Source organism: Lygodium microphyllum, chromosome 23 (assembly GCF_053477565.2).
Source record: "Lygodium microphyllum isolate KBCC chromosome 23, Lygodium_microphyllum_v1.1.10, whole genome shotgun sequence".
NCBI lineage: Eukaryota > Viridiplantae > Streptophyta > Polypodiopsida > Schizaeales > Lygodiaceae > Lygodium > Lygodium microphyllum.
In genome coordinates this window covers 103,753,514-103,762,651 of record NC_141157.1, presented here as the reverse complement: position 1 = coordinate 103,762,651, position 9,138 = coordinate 103,753,514, and positions in this window count along the sequence as shown.

Sequence of the window (9,138 nt, the reverse complement as noted above, 5' to 3'; positions counted from 1 at the left end):
AGATGCATGATACACCATATACTTTTCACCACATTGGAAAGATAGACCCTTTTCCTTTCTTTCCTTGAAAAGATCCATAGATATGAACTTGCCATTGTTTGCCGAGTTATTTTGGGATCTATTGTCACCTTGCTTAGGCTCCACTTTATGGCTGATTGTTGTCTTTGAAACACTTTACTATCTTGAATCATTGAAACTAGGGTATGTAGGGACTCTAAGGACTGCTGAATGAAGTATTGAATCCTCCATCATTGCCACCAAAGTTACCATGTTTAGAAACAATCCTTTTCTCTCCAAAAGAATTCTGCATCAAAATGTCCCTTCTATACTTATGATCATACCTCTCTCTACTAGCTCAATGGCATGAAATAGTATTATAGGTTTTTGGGCCATAACATCAGCTGATAAATTAGGCTCCAAACCATAGCTCTAAATTCCTTTCAACTATCTACCTCATAATTTTCCCTCTTTATGTACCTCCACTATGTATGAGCAAAACCCTTAGGATGAAGTATAGCAAAGTGAATCTTTTGGTCATCTGACTTAGGGAAAACATCAAAATAGGACTCTAACTTTGACGTCCACTACTCCAAATCAATTGGTGATGATGAATGATCACTATATTTGGTTGCCATATCTTATCATGGAATTTTCTCTCAACAAAGCCTTGTTGCCCATTAGTTACTTAGGGTTGCATGTCCATGTAATGACCATTGGGGCTTGAAAGATTAGAGACACTCCTATGATAGTTGGTTTGAAACCTATCTAGAGGAATAGGTGGTTGGCTTGCAATGGTTTGAGGAGAATTTGACCCATGAATGCTCAAAATCGACTCATCAGTCCTAACAGAAGTCTCCCCAATCTCATAATTGTTATGTGATATCCCTTTCTTTTCAATGATACATGACTTAGAATTATTATTTGACGTATGAAAGGATTGTTGATCTCTACTCTCTTTGTCTAGCATTTGTGCTACCACAAGTATAGAGATTTGAGTAGTAAGTTTGTCCAAAGAATCTCAAGTGAAAGAAGCAAACTTCTCCAAGGAATCCTTAGTAGATTGGGCCATGTGCTCCATCAATTCCTTGATTTTGCATATTGGATCGAACCAATTGTTCAACCACCTTATCCAATTTAGAAACTAATTCCATGTATTTAATGGAATGCCTAGTCTCATGGTTATAAAGAGTGGTATTAAGAGTACTATATGCACCATATTCTTAAGAATCTTCATCATCATGATGTGCTTTCCTAATTTCTTTCTAAACATCATCATTAAGCTTATTATTTCCCTTGTTTCGAGTCATTTCTGCTCACTAGTATAGTGCAGTCCTAGTATATTCTCTAAAATAAAAATGGCTATAACTTTTGTGTCAGATATCAGAATCAAGAATTTCTTGATGAAATAAAAATCCACAAATAGGTCTTTAGGTTGAGCTATAACACTCAATTTCAAAATCAAAATGGAATATTTTGGAAATAGTCTTTGACTATTGTCCAAAAGTGTATTGCACCCTGTAGAAGCATTGTTTTAGTGCATCCACCTCCCCTTAGTCCAAGATAAGGTCTTCCAACCCTATGGTACCCTATATATGACCTATGTGATCTAAGTGCAACCTAGAATAACCTATATAAGTCTTAGAAATTCTCTAGATTACTCTATAATATCTATAACCAAGTAAAAAGTCTTCCAAAAGTGGTCCCAATTCATTGTTTGAGTAAAATACTCTGTGTAAGACCTATAACCAATCTGGGATAACCTGAAACACTGTAGATGCCTACTAATTCATCCAAATGAAGATCCAAATACCATGTTACCACATAATATACACATCCCCTACTATAAGGAGTATAATGATGGAAATTTTCCTTATAGTAAACCTGTAATAACATGTATAATCCTTGTAACTGATGAATGGAGTCCCAATCAATGCTATCCAATTGAAATCTTTAGATCTTCAATGACTCCACTCATGGTACCTATGGTGAAAGATATAACAATATAATATGCTTCCTACACATGCTCTGAATCACTAGGAGGTGGGCAAAGTTTTCCTGGGTTGGTTGATTGCACCCCTTTAGAAACTTTAATAGTGGGAGAGAGTCATATCTCTATTGTCCCACTATCTCCCTCACCATCCATCTTTTTCTTCATGGGAATATCAATATGGCTAGAGAATTCTAATTAAGCAAACAAAGATGAGATGCATAAGTGAAATTTTCTTTCAGCCTTCAATGATATGCAAGATTGATCAATGAAAAATTGGAATCAAGAAATAAGTGTTTGCTAAGGATCTTACAAATGCAATTGAGTGACTCACTGATTGCAAGTACTTACCCTTTACAATGTTTATTTCTTGGGAAAATATAATCATACAAACAAATCAAGGTTATGCATCAAGACAATGTAAATGAAATCCATGATGAAACAGGACTAAAGTGAATATTGAATTTCAATGAAGAGGGATTTGATCAATGAGAAGAACACTAATCTTTGATCTATTGATCAATTCAGAGAATTAATTGATTAAGAATCTCCCATTGACAACTGGACAAGCTTTAAAACAAGTGGATATTGAGATATTTCAGAGATGAAGCAAGTAAAATACCTTGATCAAGCTTGAAGAATATGATTAATTCACTTGGAATCAATATTTAGTCCAATGGTTGAAAAAACTTTCAAAATCCATCATGAAGCTAAAAAATCCCATAAAATTCAATCCATACATGCTTAAAGAAGATTAAATTGGTGAAGAATCAATGCCCCAAGCTTCCTTGAACACTTGAATGTCGAAGATTCAAGCTCTTTGAACAAAAGCCCCAAAATATAACTCCATTATAAGCTTCAAGAGGGTCAATGTGCTTATACTTCTCAAGTTTGGAGCAATTTCCTTTGGCCTTGATTACATACTTGATTAGTTTGACTTACACATCTCTATTAGTAGAGGCCATTACACATGCCTTTTTCACAGAAGAAATATAAACATTTCAAGATCCTTTTGCACACAAGAAAGAAAATATTACCAAACAATTGTTATCAACAAGTTTAGCAATATGGATGAGAATTCCTCTTTGTTCATTTTTAATTTTTGATTACATTGTAAAATTGTACAATATGATGAATGAATGACACATTGCAAAACTCTAGTGTAAAGTCCATAAAGGCTAGGATAAAGACATTCCTTGAGGGAAAAGGCCCAAAGATCAATTGTGGGGGCAGTTGTGGCCTAGGTGGCAAGGTTACTGTGTGCAACTAAGTTGTGGATTTGAGATTGACAACAAGGTTTTGGTGGTGAGGTTAGGGTTCGAAAGATCGATGTGTAGTATCCTCCATATCATACCACAAAGCTTTTAATATATTCCCTCCTCTCCACCCCCTATAGCCCACTATCCATTGCTTATGACCCACTCTCCATAACCATCCTCAATTATGCCCATTCTTTGACATCTATCATATCAATTTTAAATTTCCATATAGCCTTTTCATATTGATGCATAGCCATTAATTGAGCTTCTTCCTCTTGGTATTGTCTCTATACTCTCTCTTGCTTCGATTCATCTCTTTAACCCACCTCCTCCTTGTGGTGTTGGGCAATGCAAACTATAACAAATTGAAGGGTGGTGATTTTGAAATTTTTAATATCAAAATTGTAGTAGCCTTATATATTAATATCCTATGCCAAAAAAAAATTACAAAATGCAAGCTTCGATTGGAAAAAATAAGTTTGTATTATAAAAATCATTCCCATTTGAAAGATCATATATAATATTCCAGATAAGAAATGTATTGAGGCACATTCTTCACTCACAATTGATGTATTGATCAAGTTGTTATGGGACTCACATAATCCCTATGGTAAAGATACCCAAATGTATTCTTCATTACATAAAAGGCTCTCCGTGTAGCTTATAAGCTTGTGTGCACCCTCTATGCACCCTTAGAGCCACATACCACCTCAAGGGAGAGATGTAGATACTTACTATTGGGCTCTTCTATGGTATCCCTTGCCAAAAATATTTATACAATAACATATATCTTTATGCATATTGTATAATATGGGAATCGAGTGATCCATATTCAATCATTAAACATGCTAAGAATTCTAAAGCACTAGCATCAAAACTAGTATAGAAGAGACCTGTGAACATGAACAAGGCTCATGATAAAAAACTTACCACTCATGATAAGAAATGAAAAAGACTCACAAATCATCCTTCATGTAAGGAAATATACTCAAAAGTATGGGATGTAACATTCCATCGTCTTATAGACCCCTTGATAATAGTAGGGCAAGCGAATATGTGAAATTGTGCAAGAGCAGTGGCAACAAAGTTACAACGTAGATATCAAAAGAAAGGGAGATTTAAAAATATGTTTAAATCTAGGGTTAGGGTTGGGGCTTGGGCTCTCAGGCTCTCGGGCTCAATCTGGGGCTCATGGGGCACTTGGCCCTAAGGCTTGGGCTAGGACTCGGGCTAGGGCTCATGAGAGCCCTTTTGTAGCTCCAATTGAGAAGTGCAGACTATAGTATTCATAGCTTTTGCCCAGGCAATCCCTTACCGTTAAGCATGTACCTTCCCATTTCCACAATGGTGTGATTTTAACACTTGACAGCATCATTCTATTGAGGTATATGAGAAATTTTCAATTGATGCTTAATCCCTTTGCTCTTATAAAAGCCTTCAAACTCCTTTGAGATGAACTTTCCATCACCATTTATTCTAAATTTCTATACACTTTCCATGTTTCATTCTCGATAATTTTTAGTCACTTTTTAAGCCTACCGAAAGATTGAGCCTTATCACAAAGGAAGTATACCCACACCTTCCTCCTATAGTCATCAATGATCAACATAAAATAAAAAGATCCACCCATGGCTTATGTAGGCATTTTATCACACAAGTCAACATCATGCACCAACTCCAGAGAAACCTTCACTCTTTCTTTCTTGTGGAACTACCTTTCTCTATTGCCTGGTGCCTACAAGCTTCGCATAGTTTCTTCATTTCAGTTTCACGCCAAAGTTTACTTATGCCTACTCTATTGGTGGCTATAAGAGTATGTAGCTCATACAAATTGTCCCATCTTTCTCACTTATCAACAATGTTATCGACACTATTTATAATTTCCTCACTTGTCTTGGCAAGATGCCATCTATAGAGCTAGAATTCAAAGGCTTCAAGACAACTATTAGGCTACTAGGGAGGATAAACCTCAAGAGGGAATGAGACATGAGTATCGGAGTCAACTCCAAGCATTTGTAAATAAGGAGAGGTAGCTAACTCGACTCAAGGTAGGTGAGGATAGGGTCCAGCTCTTGAGTTGGATGAGGTAGATGGTTAAGCCTCGCACAAAGTGTGTTTAATTGTGAGTAAGCTCTTCAAGTAGATTGTGTGAACTTGAGGTAGGTCACAATGTGAACTCAAGTTCAGTCAAGGTATAAACTTGGAGTGTAGGTAGATGAGTTTGCAGATAGTGAATGACTCATTATTACTTGTGATGGGGCCTATCTTAGCCAAAGTAGATTCATGCAAATGAGGGATTAAAATTTTTTAAAAACCATTTATTTTTTAAAAATATTATATAATTTTGAATTTTTTCCTCTTCTAACCCCTAAGCATGAAGAGATCCGGTCTATGTCTTAGACAATGACCTACAAAATAGTATTGAATTGCCAACATTGTGTAATCAAGGATATGGATGTGCCATGATTAATTCTGATCCGAATACTAATTTTTGGCCATTAACGATACAATTTACCACTGAATGTATTTCAAGTATGATGGGGATCCCAAAAATAATCAAACTTCATACCAAAAATCCCAAAATAGTTGTGTGCCTTGGTTGCATTAATATGGATATCAGACTCATATAAGATGAAAAATACGAGGCTATTATACAATGAACTCCCAAAAATACAAGGTATAATATAAAGATGCATTCGCAAATGGTTATTTTGTATTGTTATGCCCGTAAGGCTACCATTTTTTGTACCATTCTATAAGCTTGCAAGGCTAGGATATGGTCATTTTGTATACAATTCTATAAGCTCAGAATGCTAGCATGCATTTATTATCTAAATTTTTTTGAGAGGAAGAGAGTAGATTAGTTCGGATATTCATCAGTGTTTTACTTGTCAATTATACTTGGCCATTTTCTTGTTGGTAATATGGGGCTGATTTCCTATGAATGACTAAGAACATTGAGAGTAGATTTTCTACAACTTTGTTAATGGCCAAGAAATAAAGCGTCAATAGTAACAAGAGCTATCAAGTGATGCATCCCATGGCACAAGGTTTATTTAAAAGGTACAGTAATGCTTGATAGTAGCAAGGAGATAATGCTGAAATCTTTTTGCAGCATAAACCATCACTAATCCTTGTCTTTTGGTGGTGGAATAGTTCATTTCCACCTAGATGAGCTGGTGACTAGCAAAGTTCACAGGGAAATCCATGATATGCTCATGAGGTTTTCATAACACTCCATTTTAGAGGCATTGATTTATACATGGAATGTTATGGGCCAATCTAGGGCTCTTAGGATAGGAGCAATCATGAGAGTCCTTTTTAATGCTTTGTAGGAAGCTTAGCATTCCTTAGTCTAGGCCCATGTAATTAGTAGATTGTAGAGTAGTCATGTGATGGTAGCATAGTTTAGCATAAAGCATCGATAATACTTGATATAGCTCAGGAAGCACTGTACCCCCTTTGGATTGGTATGTGGGGCGAGGTTCATGATAACCTTGGTTTTAGCGGAGTTAGTAGCAATTCTATTCTTAGACATGACATAGCCCAAGCTTAGAACTTGAGAGGGGATTCAAGGAGAGGTTATACTACTTGCATCTTTGAAAGACTAGGTGAAGCTTGTGAAGATGTTATTCCTAGTTAGAGTGGACACACAAGTCCTCGACAAATACCTTGAGCTACTTCCATAGCATGCATGTCCTTAAAGATAGTGCTCATGACCCTCTGGAGGGTTGCTAGTGCATTAGTCAATCTGAAAGGCGAGACAATATAAGTGAATATACCCCCCCCCCCCAAATTGGTGGGAAAGGTAGTTTTTTGGTCTTTCATCCTGGTGGACTTGCACTCAATTATATCTTGCAATCCCGTCTAAGAAGCTGTAAGTTTCTTTCCTACTACTTACTTGATTATGTGGTCAATGTATGGTAGCGGATAGTGATCTCCCTTGGTTGTGGCATTTAATTTCTTGTAATTGATGCGTATGCAAATTTTCCAGTTCTTTTTGGGTATCATGATGATTGATGATACCTAGTCTATATGCTCGATTTTGTAGATGAATCTCGCTTTTAGCAACTTATTGATCTCCTCCATGACATGATGAGAATATCGATGATTCATTGGATAGGCTCACTGTTGATTAGCTTTTGGTACCATCCCTTAGAGGAATCTTGTGGGTGAGAACTTGCAAGGAAATACCCTTAAGGTTGAGGCAAAAACATCTCTGTATTCCTCCAACAAGTTAAGCAATTGTTCCTTATCCTCCATAGTAAGGCCCTCAATAATGTAAATGGGCTTAAGGGATTTCCCAACATGGAGATAACCGGGGAATAATATGTGGACTAGTATGCTGAGCACAGTACTAGTGTTCATGCACCAAAGCTCATACAACTAGCGCTGTGTAGTGTTCATAACGATTCTAGCATCCATGCATAAGTATGTGTCATATATAACTTCGAAGTAGAGCTGTTTTTAATACTCTGCATATACCGTACGTCGAAAAGGAAAAGGCCGTCCAAAATCCAAGGGAACGATCTTCTAATGCATTCTTCCTGAGTTAGCCTGGATCTTTGCTGAAGCTCCGGATTTCAAAGGAGGCAGGACGGCGGCTCTAGAGTGTGAGAGTCTAGAGAACTCGAAAGCGTCAACACATGATCGAGGTCACTGTGTGTGGAGGTGTGTCACTCGGGACTCTGGATCGGGGCGCGGGCAAGAGGGCTTTCATCTCCCACATGCGAAGCTTGGCACGACAGGTACGGTTTACATTGCGGCAGCCGGCGGCCTTCAATGCTCTCGTTCCTGGGTGTATTATGACGCCTGTAACCCGAGGAGGGGGGAATGTACGGTTGGGCGGATGTCGACGGCTGGTATGTTGTACTGGGACGCGAGGCCGTTCTTGGATGCGGCCCTTCGCAGCGGCGCCCGTTTCCAAGTCTCGAGTGGACGAGATCGTAGCCTAGAGTTGATCGAACTTCCGTCTCAAAGAGAAGTAGATCATGAGATTAGGGTTAGTACCTGGAGCTACGCCAATTGCCAAGAGACCTTATAGAATGTCCATACCAGAAGAAATTGAGCTAAAGGAACAACTCAAGCAACTCTTAGATCAGGGCTACATCCGGCCTAGCAATTCACCGTGGGGAGCTCCAGTACTATTCCAGAAAAAGAAAGATGGGACACTCCGACTATGTATTGATTACCGAAGGTTGAATCAATCAACAGTCAAGAACAAGTATCCTATTCCTAGAATAGATGAGCTTCTTGGTCGTCTTCAGGGTGCAAAGATCTTCTCCAGGATTGATCTCAGGCCAGGTTACTATCAGATAAGGATGAAGGAAGAAGATATCCCAAAGACGGCCTTCAATACAAGATATGGTCACTTTGAGTTCCTGGTTATGTCATTCGGGCTTACGAATGCACCTGCTACCTTCAATAGATTAATGCAGGACATCTTTAGGCCATATCTTGATGATTTCGTGCTTGTCTTCTTCGATGAAACTTTAGTCTATTCTAAACAGGAAGAAGATCATGAACCTCAACTGCGGATTGTCCTTGAGAAATTGAGGTCACATAAGCTGTATGCAAAAATGAAAAAGTATGCATTCTTCAAGCGTCAGATTGAATATCTGGGATTCATAGTATCATCAGAAGGAATATCAGTAGACCCAGCCAAGGTCAGAGATGTGCTTGAATGGCCAATACTAGTATCCGTCAAAGAGATACGTAGCTTTCTTGGATTGACAGGATGGTATAGGGTCTTCATAAAAAACTATGCTTTGATTGCAGCACCTCTGACGGATTTACTGAAGAAGCAGACTTCTATTGCATGGTCGACTCCCGAACAAAATAGCTTCGACAGATTGAAGCAAAGTTTGATATCAGCACCTATTTTAAAACTTC